At 42.1% G+C, this 14,085-nt stretch overlaps 1 protein-coding gene across 10 annotated transcripts in view; it reads right to left on the bottom strand.

Moving 5' to 3' along the window:
- The window catches only part of MAPK8 (mitogen-activated protein kinase 8), a 48,856-nt gene extending 37,534 nt beyond the window's left edge, over nt 1–11,322 (bottom strand). For 5 of the 10 annotated variants that reach the window (XM_025151966.3, XM_004942132.5, XM_004942133.5 and 2 more), the window contains exon 1: nt 10,815–10,923. The gene's annotated coding sequence lies outside the window, so the exon portion shown is untranslated. Of the gene's footprint in view, nt 1–6,600; nt 6,695–10,814; nt 10,924–11,244 lie in introns of those variants that run through there. The other 5 variants (XM_040703166.1, XM_046942979.1, XM_046942981.1 and 2 more) reach the window with 2 other exon arrangements.
- Between the last annotated feature and the right edge of the window lie 2,763 nt (nt 11,323–14,085).

Raw genomic sequence — 14,085 nt, 5'->3', positions numbered from 1 at the left:
ATAGATCACTTCTCATCCCATATATCATAGCACTATGCGACTATATGGCATTCTGAACAGTAAGCTTTCCAGGTCCCTGTACTTTGTGTGGAGATAAGGACATACCGCACAGATCAACAGAGGAGGTCGCACAGTGAGATGTATTTCTAATGCAACACATTGCAGAGTTCTTCTCCATTCTTAAGCTTTTTTAAAGAAGAGTTTAGACAGCTGTAGAGATTTCTTAAGACAAATAGCCTTCGCTTTTAAGATAGGTTTAGAATTCACGTGTCATGAAGATGTAAATAAAGAGGCAGATAGTCTGCAGTACGAACAGCCTGTAAGCCAGCATTTGTAACCCAGAAGATTCTCAGCCTACTTCTCTTCTAAAGCTTTTATTTTTTTAAGCAGATTCTAGAGTTTTAATTCTTCATAAAGAGAACGAAGCTGGTATCATTTCTGAAGAAGAAATGTTATCAGAACGAATACAGCTATATCTACCAAAGAAATCTTACTCTGCAAATACTCTGCTGTACTACATTTCACAGGACTGGGTCTTTGCAGCTTCTTCAACATACCGTCACAAGAACCTGCCTCTCTACAGACGGATCCATGATGAATCCCATTATCACAATATATGAAAGTAACACTTTCCCAACTGTCTCTTGGGGGTCAGTTTTGCCCCAGAAATCATAAACTAAAATGGCTCCATCAGAAGAAAACTTGTGTAATTCTATAGTTTGGCATGGAAGCCATTATGACAGCAGATTAAAGGACTATTCTTAGAAAAACTCTCTTTTACAGAAATAATAGGATAAGGCAAGGATCTTCCACTTCCTTAATCGTTTTTCAAACAAAGATAATACAAAAGGACAGTAGATGGAGAGAGGTTCAAGGTAAACATTTTTTAAAAGGCTTAGAATATATAAGTACAAAACAAAGCTACAAGGAAGGAGGAATCTTACAGATGGCTATTAAAAACACCATTCTGTTTTCTACAGGCTATTCTCAGTTTTATGGTAGGGTATATTTGTTACTAGCATTTTTTGTTGTTATTTTTACAATGTTAAAATCTGAAGACAGTGGAAATTCAGGGAAGCAAGACTTCAGAAAGCTGGGAAATACCAAATGCAACGGTGTCCAGAAGCATGATATGAAAACAAGTTAACAGTCCCACTTAAATGAGACCCCTCCCACACAACTGGAACTACTGCACTCCAGCAAATGCAACTCCATATCGCGTTATACACATCCCCTGGGGGCAGAATCTTATGTCATAGCCTACTCAACTTACTCAGGTATTTTAAAAAGCTTATCAGTAGTCTAACTTGAAATTCATGAGCTGAGAATAAGTTCTCAATCCGGGTGTTCTGTTTCAGCTACCTACCTAAAGGAATGGTATTTCTAGTCATAGGCAAAAGTGACAAAAATTTGCCTGTGTATGCAAGGTCTCTACCCATCCAGAGACTGCTAGCAAAGCATTAATACAGTATCAGAAGGCAGGCCATCAGTAAATATCATTCAGGGTGCCTCAACAAGATCTGCACAAGGCCAGAAGAGAAATCTGGTTCCAGGGTTACTCTGGGGTAGGAGGAAATGCATGTTCTTGAACCTCTTCTCAGAGAGGAAGATGAAGTATCCCGAAGCTATGCGTTTCAGCAGAAGCAGCAGACTTAAAGATTCTCTGATTCGTTTAAAGGACATGAGCAAAGAAAAGATACCAAGTGACCGAAAATACTAAATACCAAAAGTGAAGAAGACAGCTGCTACAGAACACCAGAAAGCAGAGAGCCACAAAACAGCTGGGGGGAAAAGTTTTCATTATATTTTAAAAGTGCATTAAAGAATCACATCAAAAGTTTGACCAAAAATAGTAACTGTAAAAGGTTTTAACTTTAAATCCCAGTTACAAAAACTTAGAATCCAATTACAAATGTGCTACTTTCACTAATTCATTCATTTATCTGTTAAATACAAGCAGATTAAAGTGCTACGAAATCCTGTCTCAAGTATTTGGCATTAAATACCTCAGCAATAAGAGCGTTAGGATGGAACGAGGAACTTTAAAATATAACACAGCCACAGCATCTCGCCTGTAATGCCATACAGTATTGCACACAATCATTTATTGGTGAGGAGCACTGGGGTTTTAAACTACATTTCAAAATAAAGGCTTTGCATTCGAGGTCGTTTGTAGGAAATGACACTGATGTGCTGGATGCACTACAAGCAGCAATAGAGTGTGTTCTGGTATCCAACTTCTCTTCTTCCTCTTGGACTTCAGTAGTGCCTGAAGTCTTACAAAAAATACTGCTAAGACAGAAGTTCCTAAACTAGGAAGCCCAAGAATTCCCATTCTTTATTCAAGAACAAAACCTTCAGAAGCACATGCATTGCATGCTAGTGACACACTAAGAGTTGTGATGAGGACATTTCTGAGGAGAAGAAGGAAGAACCAACCTCAGATAAAAGAGAAGAATAAAGTAGCTCTAGTCACACCGAGATTTTCTGATTTCCCCTCAACTCCATGTTATCATCAATGAGACCCTTGTATGACCAACGTAAGCTTATTAGAAACTGAACTTTTTCTGTGCCACATCTTGACATACAAGTGGCACAAAGATCTTGTCATGTTTCAGTTTAATAAACAGCGGACAAAACACTGGCTGTTGTGCAACAAGGAGGAGCTTTGCACTGCAAGAAGCCATGAAAAGAAAGTCACCCTGCTCGAAAGCTTGACTGCTTGTTAAATGAACCACTCTCACACACAATGATCTTTCTGTTATCGTGCATCTCCTGAATATTCACTTTTGGCACTAAATGAAACAAGGGGACTTAGCCCACAACAAAGCCCACCGCTAACAAAGTAAAGCTTAGGATATCGTGTTACTACCCTTCTTTCTCCAAACTGCCCAGGAAGTTGTGTTTCCCTCCATCCAAAACACAGGCACAATGACCAGTCACCAACTGATCCATGCTGACCAGCACATCAACTGCCACGTTTACTTTTTATTGTTTCCATAATAAAACTTAAGACTAAATGCTAGAAGCAATGTTTGTATTTTTATACTTAAGATCCAGGAAGCATCAATACCTACTATCGGTTTCATTCTGGCATGAACTTAGGCTCTAAAACTTTAAAGAATACATTTAGGGCCTGCAGAGATGCACTATCACTGACATCAGATTTCCCACAGAACCATCTTAGAGCCATGTGTGAACAGCTGTGTGCACGTGTTTAAGTGTCTACAGGTCCTAACCCCAGGACAGATGCTTCCCTAAGAGGCAAAACACTCTGGGTGTAACTCCCTATTCTGCTCGCCTCCCCTTCCTTTATGTTTGACATTAATATAATTCTAATGTGATTGTACTTTTAATGACCAGTAACTAAAAAAAGATAAAAATAAAATGCTGCAAGATGCCTCCTGAAAGCAGCACAACCATAAGGCCAAGAGCACAAAAGGATTTCTGGACCTAATGAGGCTCTTCTTTCCCCCAGCTGGCATTAGCCCTACCACTTCTCTGCAACATGAACTGCAGTTATTACCAGCTGGGAATCACACCTGGTTTGCTCTGTGCCACCATCTCCAGGAGGAACCATTGCCCACCCAGCAGAGGATCACATGCTCCGCCTCTGCAGAAGGCAAGCCTGGACAAACTTCAGCTGGCTGCATTGCTGGGTACTTCAGGCTGTTCTGTCAAAGATGGGATTTTACGTTCACCACAGTGAACACAGGCATGATAGGCACCATAACCTTTGTTTTGTTCTTTACATTTGCCTGCAAGCACTTTCGGCCTAATCAGCTGGAAAGCTCAGTGCAGAGCAGAGAAATGCCAGTGTTGCCACTAGCAGACTTGAAAGAAGATACTTATCACATCTCACTGTTTTTTCCTCCACAGCCTCTAACAGCCTTTTTATCTACATCATCCGTGCCTTTGTTTCACCAACTACCTTAAGCTACCTCAAAAATAAAATAAACTCACAAACAGTAGAATCATAGCATGGCTTGGAAGCAATGTCTGGGGATCATCTATCTGCTCCAGACAGGCATACTTTCAAACCTATATTTGTATAGGATTGTTCAGAGCATTGCTGAAAGTCTCCACAGATGGACGTTCTATAATGCCCTGGGACCTTGGCAGTGCTCCATACTTCATAACGGGAAGCTATTCCTTTCATGGTCAATTGAAATTTCTATTTTTACAGCTTATGAGCCTTATTCTTTTCACTGTGCACCTTTGAGCCTGGCTCCACCATCTCTATGACCCTTCTTAATGGCAGTAATTAAACTCCCACCTGTGCCTTCCTCTGCTCCAGCTGCCCCCATCCCTCCTCCACCTCCAGCACCTGAGCAGCCCAGTGACAGCCACTCCCTCATTTGTCTCTGAGTCAACACAGAACATGTGTGAACTGTAGAGCATTACTATAGCAGGAGCTGGGCAACTGCCCCACAGATGTGAACAACTCCCTCTCTATACCTGCTAGCCAGGCTCTTCCTGATTTCTAACTGGCCTTCCATGCTGCCTTCTGGTCAGCTTCTCCTTCCCCAGGAGCTTCAGGCCTTGGGCTGTAAGAGCTGCTCCCCATCAGTGGCCCCCAGCCACAGCCAGTGGAAGGATCAGTTTATGCACCCAAGTGCATATGACCACATACATCCACAGAGCTGGGCACTTCCCTAACTGAGAACACAGCCAGAAATGTGATACCTGGTGATCGTTTTTCTCATTTCACTACAAACAAAACACTAGATAGGAGACAGTTGAGGTTTTGTTTAGAAAACTGAGATACAAGATAAGCATTTAAGAATGAACGGACACAGACTACAATGACTGGAGCATGCATTTTAGCCACAGTTCATAGTTAAGAGTAAATACCAAGATATTTGCCTGTATACTTTTAGGCTTTATAGTTAAAAATAGCTTGGTACATGAACAGAATAATCAGAGATTGTCAGATTTGCATGTTGTTTTTTAAAACAAAAAACCAAAAAACTCAAAATTCACAATTCCAGGGAATTGGCTTTCCAGCGTTACTACAGAATTAATGTTTCCCTTTTTTGTCTATTTGAAGTGTAAGCACACGAGCACTTGCATATACAGTATTCGCTTTGTTTGCAATACAGATGACCAAAGCATACTTCTTGCCGGTCACCATCTAGCATTAGTCTACAGTTTCCAACTGAGAAAGATTAATAAGCATCCCATCTGTTCGCATATCAAGCAGCATTTATCCAACAACAAAAGTGACAATATGGACAACAACTATGAGGTTTATTTTAGTAACACGCTTACAGGCAAACCATTTGGACAGGAAAAGAAACAAGGATTAGCTATTAACCACTTAGGAGAAAAGTGCCTAAAGTTGAGAAGAAAAGCGTTACTACTAATTATAAGCTTAGTACATCAAGATTATCATCTCTTCACACACAAATTTAAGAAAAATGCAGGCAGTAGAAAAAGCTTGACAAAACATTTTACAAAATAAAGAACAGCTGAAGTAACACTACTGTGAACAGAGGTGCTTGGGCAGTTCTCTTTGTGAGGACTGTCTGTGCAGACACAGAACCAGACCAGTCTGACGCTGTTAGCTCAGCCTCTTGGAGGAGTTTGCACCCAAAGTCTTTGCACAAAAGCCAATGGCAGAGCAAAGCACTATGCACTATTGGCTCTTCTGGAAATAGACAGTGAACTGGAGTATTCCTTATGCTACGCAGACTGGGAAAATCTTCTAGCACACCAAAGGAGACTTGCTATCATGCCTGGTGCATTCACTGAGCTCATACACCAATTTTTATATCAACTAAAGAAAATTTAAGTTCTACTTTTAAAATACATTGCAATTCTCATCCATTTTGATTTAATAGTTCAAATTCAAATTCATTTAATTGAAGGGTATATCATACAACGATAAATTATTGCTATTTGTTTCCCATATTTTTTTAAGGCAATGTACTCTGCCCACCACCAAGCGGCCCTGAGCTTCTTGGCACCACTTTCAAATTCTAAGACCACACATTTCTTAAAACAATACCAGTCACAGCTGAGCAATGCTGCAGTTTTGCCACAAGATTTTTTTTACAGATAAATAGTAGTAAAATTCCACTCAATATTTGGTGTATACAAACAGCTCAAACTCATCAGTGAAATACACCTGCAGTTCCACATTTTGAGAAAGAGCTGGGACAGAAAAGGAGTAGGGTATTCCAAACACGTTTTTCCTGAAGGCTTCATCTATTACTGAGTTATAATGGGCTGGAAAAAGCTACAAGGGAAGTTCTGAACACTAAATGAACAGCTGCCTCTACCAAGCAGAAAAATCTAAAACGATAAATGCTAAGTATTTCTGAAGCACCACAAAACATTAGCAGGCATTTGTACTCCTATACATAAAATATAACCTATAATAAAAAGAAAACATTTACCATTTTAACTTAATGTTCCTGACATCCACTTTTTAGTCTTAAGTAAAGCACTGCCTCACCAGGAAAGCATTTCTTCACAAATAGTATTTAAAGAAAGAAACACAAGCAGTTATCAGTCCTACAACACCACATCTTCAGCCTCCATTCAAAAATTTACATGCTCCTTGTTTTCCATAAAGGCCCCCTTATTGATACTCACTTGCTTTGAAACGATTAATACAGATAGATGTGGAAGAGAATGTCCATCCACAGTAAGTTAATGGCTGAAAACTTCTAGGTCAGCACTGGCTGCCTAACAGAGAGACACTGACGAATTTGAGCAGCAGGCCTAGTTGAAGCTCGTTAGGTTCAATAAATGCAAGAGCAAGGTCTGCTCCTGGGTCATGGCAAGCTGTGCTATCAGTACCAGCTGGGGGACGTAAGGATGGAGTACAGCCCTGTGGAAGAGGACCTGGGGGTACTGGTGAATGTGAGTCAGCAATGTGTCCTCGCAGCCCACAAAGCCAGCTGTATCCTGGAGTACACCTAAAGAAGCACTGCCAGCAGGGCAAGGGAGGTGATCCTGCCCCTGTACATATATATGCATATATATATATATACACACACACACAGGAAAGAAGAGACAGATTTTTTAGCAGGGTCTGTTGTGATAGGACAAAGGGAAATTGTTTCAAACTAAAAGAGAGGAGATGTAGATTGGACATAAGGAAGAAGCTTTTTACAATAATGGTGGTGAGGTACTGGCACAGGTTGCTCAGCGAGGCAGAAGATGCCCCATCTCTGGAGACATGCAAGGTCAGGTTGGATGGGACTCTGAGCACCTGATGGAGCTGTAGGTGGCTCTGTTCATTACAGGCAAGTCGGAAGAGACCCTTAGAAGCCATCTAGTCCAACTCAAATAATTCTATGATTCTCACAGGTGTGCTCATCCCCAATTCTTTATGGTCTCCACAGTGCGTTTAATCACAATAAACAGCTTTTTCAGGGTGCTTTTAGGTAACGTCAGCAGAAGACTCAATTTGCACGTGGATTTTTTTAAGCAAGCATTGCTGAACACAAGAAGCCTATCCACTTGCATTGCATTACTCTTCTAATCGGTGAATCTTTGTGCACATGCACAACTGATACCAACAGCCACTTCAGCAGCCTCCTTGTCTTCCTACCTCCTAACAGCATACTTGTTTGCTTAGACACAAGGGAATTAATCAGGCTGAAAAATAGTCCACATGGAAGAATTTATTTTTTTTTTCAGCTGCATCAGTTAGTTCCTTGATGTATTTTGCCCCACAGCAGCCAACACGGAGGAATGGTGGGGAAAAAGATTGCTTAAGCAAGATAGCCACTGAATGTGAAACTATGGTGTGATGCTACAGAAATAGAAACACTTGTAACTGCTTTGAAAATGAGGATTTTATCAACCAATTCACTGATACTGCAGTCACAGTTAAAAATAACATCCACAAGTTAAATGACTATTCGTGTATTTTCATACAAATAGATCGTATATATGGAGAAACATCCCCTTAAACAGAAAAGATGTAAAAAAATTATCTTCCCACAAGGAGAGCCAGAAAGCCTTTATCAACTTTAAAAGTAGAATTTCCACCTCAATCTAAAAAAGGTACTTATTGAGAAAGATTTGAAAATTACATATCTGGATGCTTAATTCTGTAATGTGAAGATTATTTTCCAGAATCCATGAGCGTGCTCTGATGAACTTCACAGCAGGAAAACAGCACAAGTAGCTTCAATTGGGTTTTTAAAGATCTTTCAAGGACCGAGAGATCTTCCCATAATATAAACAGATTTCTGTTTCTGCAGGTTTTGAATGAAGAACAACTCAGGGGTTTTTTTGGTTTGTTTGTTTGTTTTTTAAGAACACATTTACAGCAAGAAAATATTCAGTCTTTATTAAAAACCTATGATGAAAAGCAGATTGATTGTCAAAATAAAAATACAGCAACGAACATTACATACATACAACATAACATTTTTAAAAACACTGTAAGCACATAGCACTTCTTCCCCATGGGTGAAGAGCAGGAAGAGAATGAAGTTTAAGACATGGCGTACCATACTCTTCATTAGACTATCAAGGTCACTTGCATTTATCAAGAACACTGGACAGAACTTCAGAAAGGAAGAGGTATGTATGCACGTACTTTCCATGCATCTTTTACAGAAAAACCATTCAAATAATTTGGCAGTTGAGGAAGAAAGGACAAACAAAAACAACAAAGGGAATATAAAGGGAACAGATAACCAAGTAGCTGAAAGAAACCACAACAGTAATTTCTGGTACGTTGCAGGCAGAAAATGAATTCAGTCACTGAAATACAGGCGAATAACCAAGTGTTTGTGTATTTAGGTAACAAGTAGACAATGTAACAAGTTTACCGGAAGAATTTGTAAGGTTGTTACACCTGCTCTCCTACACAGCCAGCCAAAGCCTTGCTCTCCACTGAACTTTCAGTTACTGAAAGTTAAAGCACAAAAGCCACACATACAAAAGGGCAGCTGTACTTCTACCTAGAACTAGTCGTCCCAAAGCACAAAATTCAATACCACAGTAGAGGATTTTTTTTTTTAATGTTGCTGGCCTAGAAGTCTCCACGAAGTACATGGCACTTCACAATATTACTTTGAATCTTGTGAATCAAGGGCACCCCTGGTCAAAAAAGCTTGGAAGACTGGAGGACACTATTAACATTCCCTTTCAAAGTTAAGGCAACAATTTCACACACCATCCTCTTCAACTCTGGATAAGTTTTGGTCAATAGATGTTTGATTCTTCCTTCCCATCACACTTCCACCCAGTTGGCCCTGGAAACTGCCAGGATCAGACAGTCAGGCTGGAGTGTGCCTGGCACCTGTACGGGCATCACCTGTGTTGCAGCACTCCCTACCAGAATCAGGCATTCCCATCAGAGCTTCTTGGCATTCAGACTCTTAAGGGAGGAAACTGAGACCATAGAGCAAAAGCTACAGCAAAGAAAGGAAACTGATGTGGGATGATCACTGTTCCTATCTAACCAGCCTATGCTACACACCTCTGAATCAAGTGGGGAATAACAAGATGGCTGCCCCCACATGTTGAGATCACAGAACAAGACTACTCAAAATTCAACCCATTTTTCTCTGCTATTACTGAAGGAAGAGTTTCCCTTCATTATACACAAGGGATACTCAAATTCAGTGAGCTCACTTAGATGCTATCCTTAACCAGGTTGGGCCCAGTTTCTCTTCTTGTAACAGCACTTTGAATTAGTTCAAAGTTATCTATCCAACATATCTGCAGATATACAGATACAGTGAGATGCATTAACACTTCTACACGTGCTTCTGCCCTAGAAGCACCTCTCTTGGCACCTCCAGAAGCAAGGCTGTGTCTCAGCACCTCAGCTGTGTGCCATTACAGCCAAGTCTCCACACCTGTACACAGAAGCCAGCTGTAACATAAGCTTGCTACATGCTACAAGCACATGCCCAGGAGGCAAGCAATGCTCACCTTCCACAAACTAGTATAGCACCTTTTGTATTATCAGATAGGCTAAAGCACACAGGGTTTTTGGACTGTCTGGAAGACTTCAGCAAGCCTGCTCTGCATGATACAGAAATTCAAACCCACGCTATATGTATACAGGGGAACAAAACAATGGAGTAGGACTTGTATCTCTGGTTATCAGCAGTGCCTGAGCCAGGATTCACTGGTGGAAGCACTACACTGAACATAAGAAAACAGGCTTCAGGAGCCAAACTGATGCTGTTAATGACATGGAGGAAACAAAGTGCAAAGAAAATTTGCAAAGAGACAGCTCACTCCTTTTGCAAAGAACATGAGAACTAAAAGGCCAAAGAATCAAAGGCATTGCCCACCTCCCCCAACCCTATAATCGGAGCAGTTGTGGGAAGTGTTTTTTGCTTCAGGAGGCATTTTAAAGGCAAGGTCATGGAAGTTCAGCACAGATGTGGCTGCCCACGGCCACGTTCGCACCTCCCCGCACCGAGGGCCGGGCTGCCAGAGCTGCCCACGGCCTGGGCTGCTGCCCCCCGCCCGGGGAAGAGGAGGAGCCCGGCGCCGAGCCTGCTGCCCCTCCTGTCACACCAACAAAGAGGCCCCCGCCATTATCCGCCCAGGCACCTCCAGCCGCCCCCGCACCACCGGGCCACGGCGGAGCCCGGCGTGCACGGAAGGTCACGAGCGCGAAGAGCCCCGCAGGAAGAAAAGGGCCCGGCCCGGCCCGGCCCCGCCACGCTTGCTGCCGTCCCGCTGCCCCCGCGCTGGAACGTAAACAAAGCGGCCAGGCCCGGCCCCCGCGGCGCCGCCGCTCCCCGCGCACCCGCCCGGCTCCGGCCCCTGCTTCCCAATCGCCATCACCTCCACCCCCCCGCAGCCCCAAGCATCGCACTCACCACCTCCCGTCGCCTTCTGCCTCGGCCGCTGAATAATGAGCCAGGGCCGGGCCGCGCACACGCACCGCGCTTCGCCCGCCCGGCGCGGCTGCGGATCCCCGCCCCCTCCGCTCGCTCCGCCCGCGCGCCCGGCCCGGCCCCCCGCCGCCTCTGAGCCGCCCCTCTGGGCACGGGTCCCGCGGGAGGCCGCGGGCTGCCAGCGCTGTCGCTGAGGCGGCCTGGTGTCTGTGGGGCTTTGCCCGGCGCCAGCTTCTTTCCAGGATTATGCCCTGTACCCCGGCCTGCCATGACAAAACTGCGTTTTTCAGGTGTTTGCCTTCACGCTCCCCTCCAGTGCTTTGGCAGCCGACCTTGGCACTGGGGCATCCGTTTCCTAGTGCTCCCAGACATCCTGCACTGCCTTGGCAGTCCCAGCCTTCCCCTTGCACACCTGGCACGGCGGAGCTTTATGTCATTGCTGGGTGTCTGGAGTGGTGTAACATCCTCTTCCCTATCTGGTTTGGCACCATTTGTGAGATTTCGAGTTATTACCACTGCCTTTTGCTCTTGGCACCTCCCATGGGTACTCTGCTTTGTTTTTTTCAGTACTCTGTTTGTTATTCTTCCCTCCCTTTCCCTTCCCTCCTCTGTTTTTTCCTTCTCTTCTAGCAATACCCCTGTTCACAGACACCGTGCCTTGAAGCCGTGTCAACATGGCTGAAGCAAACCTTTGTATACTTACACTGTATATTACTAAGAAAGATCTTCTGAAGAGTATTTAAAAATACATAAAATCTGCCAGTTAGGCACAGGGCACAGTAAAATGGACGTTTCCCATCTTACTCATTGTCAAACATTGGAATGGCTTATGCCACATTTTGAAGGTGCAAAATGATGCAGAGAGATTGTCTTTCTACAGCTCTGTAAGAAGGAATAGATTTTTACCTAGTAAAGATGCTGCTTCAGATGTTCCAGTCTTACCTGCTGTTGTAGTGTCAAAAGCTTAACTTCAACAAAGCTGTATACTACTCATATTCATATTTTAGGGAAATATCTGCACTCTTTGACCTTAAAATTCTCAATATAAGCAAGCCCATTTTGACCACATAAGTTAGAATTGGTTCCTTTGCAGTTCCCTACAGACATATACATGAAGATTTATAGAAAAACAAAATAAAACAAAACTGCTGCTCAGGCTGCCCCCAGGCATCCCTGGATCCCACTAGGCTGTAAGCATGTTACCAAGGTAGCCTCTCCCACCTCATCAGCCATCATTTCTGAGACAGTCCCAGAACTGACATAGCCAGCTTTTAGGTTTTAGACTTCTTGTTGAATTATGTTAGATCGCAGTCAGATGTTGCATTCCCTGACATGTCTATATGTGAAAGAGGCAAAACTCAGCTTGGCAGGAGTAGTGTGAAACCCCGGACAATGCAGCACAACTTAGTCTGGGTAGATCATACTGACCTTCACCTGCAGACAGACCGGCCCTGCTGATTTTGACTGATGCAGGTCATGGTACCTTCATGTGATTCCTTCTGTTGGCAAAAAGACCTCCACTGAAAGAACCAGGTGGGAAGAATCATCAGTTCAGCTGCTATGGGTATTTGCAACAAGGCTTGTGGCCTTGCAGGTCGTTGATGTTAATCTTTGTCTTCCTTTGTCTTCCAGGAGTTGTTGCTCCTGATCATCCTACTTGAGGTAGGATCGCATTAAGATTTGCAAGTAAAGAAGGATGTTAGTCCCTTTAAGGTATAAAACTGTGCTTTGCTTACGATTCAGATTTGTCACATTTATTTTTCAGGGCACAATCAAAATCTCATTACGATTTTATAGTTTTCAAAGTTGGCACTTTTTAACAGAGAGGTATTTCTAAGTGACTTTTTAACTCCTCAGCTTGGCAGTCCATGCAGCATTAGTCTTGGCTTTGGATTGCTGCTTTAAATTATGCAGTTGTTGAGTGTCTAATAAATATTTTTTATAGAAAAACAGTGCCAGACAAATCTGAATTAGTCAAAATACTTCAATCTTTCTCACTTCCAATACATAGGTATAATGATATGTTTATGATCATATTAAAATGTTTAGATTCAACAGTCATTAAATTGCATTCAGAATGTAGCTTTGTCATTTCTGAGTATTTTCATTAAGTTCTCATCAATTACCACAACCTTGGTAGTAAACACTGTTACAACACATTGATACTTAAAAACCGTAGAACAAACAATTCAGGCTGAAACCTCTGAAGTCAACGCAATGAATCTGAGTATCTCACCCAAGTTTCATAAATAAAAATATGAAAAATTAGATATTATGCCGTAAAATTCAGTTCAAAACTACATAAAATTATTATTTTTACCCACAGAACTTCAACAGTAAGGAATAATGATTTATCTGTGCACCAGAATGGACTGGTATAATATATGCAGTAACCCAATAAGCTCCAGCTGAGTGAGTCTGAAGTGAACAGATAGTACGTAGCAACTCCTTAAAGCACAATAGCTGTTTTGCAAGTAAATATTTAATTATGCCTGCAGTCATTTTAGACAAGCTGGAAATAGAAACAAGATATTCTAGGCATGCCGGGAGCATGAGCAAGGTAGCAACACTTAGATAAACAGGCAAGGAACCACATGTACTGATTTCTTATAAAATCATTTCAGTTATCTTTTTGAAGATTTTTTTGCAAGAATGCTCCATCCATGTTCTTTTTTTCATAACCAATTTTCAATAAATTGCATTGCAAAAAGTTGAAATTCATCAGCTTTTCAGCCTGAACCACCTGTGCAAACTTGCAGCCACTGTAGTTCTAGCATGTTTTTTTTTTTATTTTTATTTTAAACATTTACATATCATCAACACATAGACACCTAGATATCTTGCAGCAGTGAAAGCCATCTTGGAAATGAATGAGACAGACTGTCTCCTTATCTCACCCTGATCTCAAGAGATCAGCAGGAACTGTGGGTACTTGGGGGTCCAACTTTTCCATGCTATCACTTGATAAGTCCAAGCCAGGATCAACATCCATGTCCTCTTATGAAAACAGGTTGATAAATATTGTTTGCTAAGGGAGATAAGGTGGAGGCAATGCCCAGACTTTAAAACATTTTAGAAAACTCCAGTATATAAATGATTACATGAAGTACAAAAATAGTTTGGTAATATCTTTACTTAAGCATCTTTCTACTGCTGCTTTTGGCAAAAAAGTTCCATTTCATATGAGAAAGTGAAATGCAAAATTTCCAGCAACTAACCAAAGCCAAACTGAAGAAATGCAAACTGAAAAAGC

The sequence above is a fragment of the Gallus gallus genome, chromosome 6 (genome assembly GCF_016699485.2).
Source record: "Gallus gallus isolate bGalGal1 chromosome 6, bGalGal1.mat.broiler.GRCg7b, whole genome shotgun sequence".
Taxonomy (NCBI): Eukaryota; Metazoa; Chordata; class Aves; order Galliformes; family Phasianidae; genus Gallus; species Gallus gallus.
The sequence above is the reverse complement of the archived record's forward strand: the minus strand, read 5'-3'. Positions and strand labels throughout refer to the sequence as shown.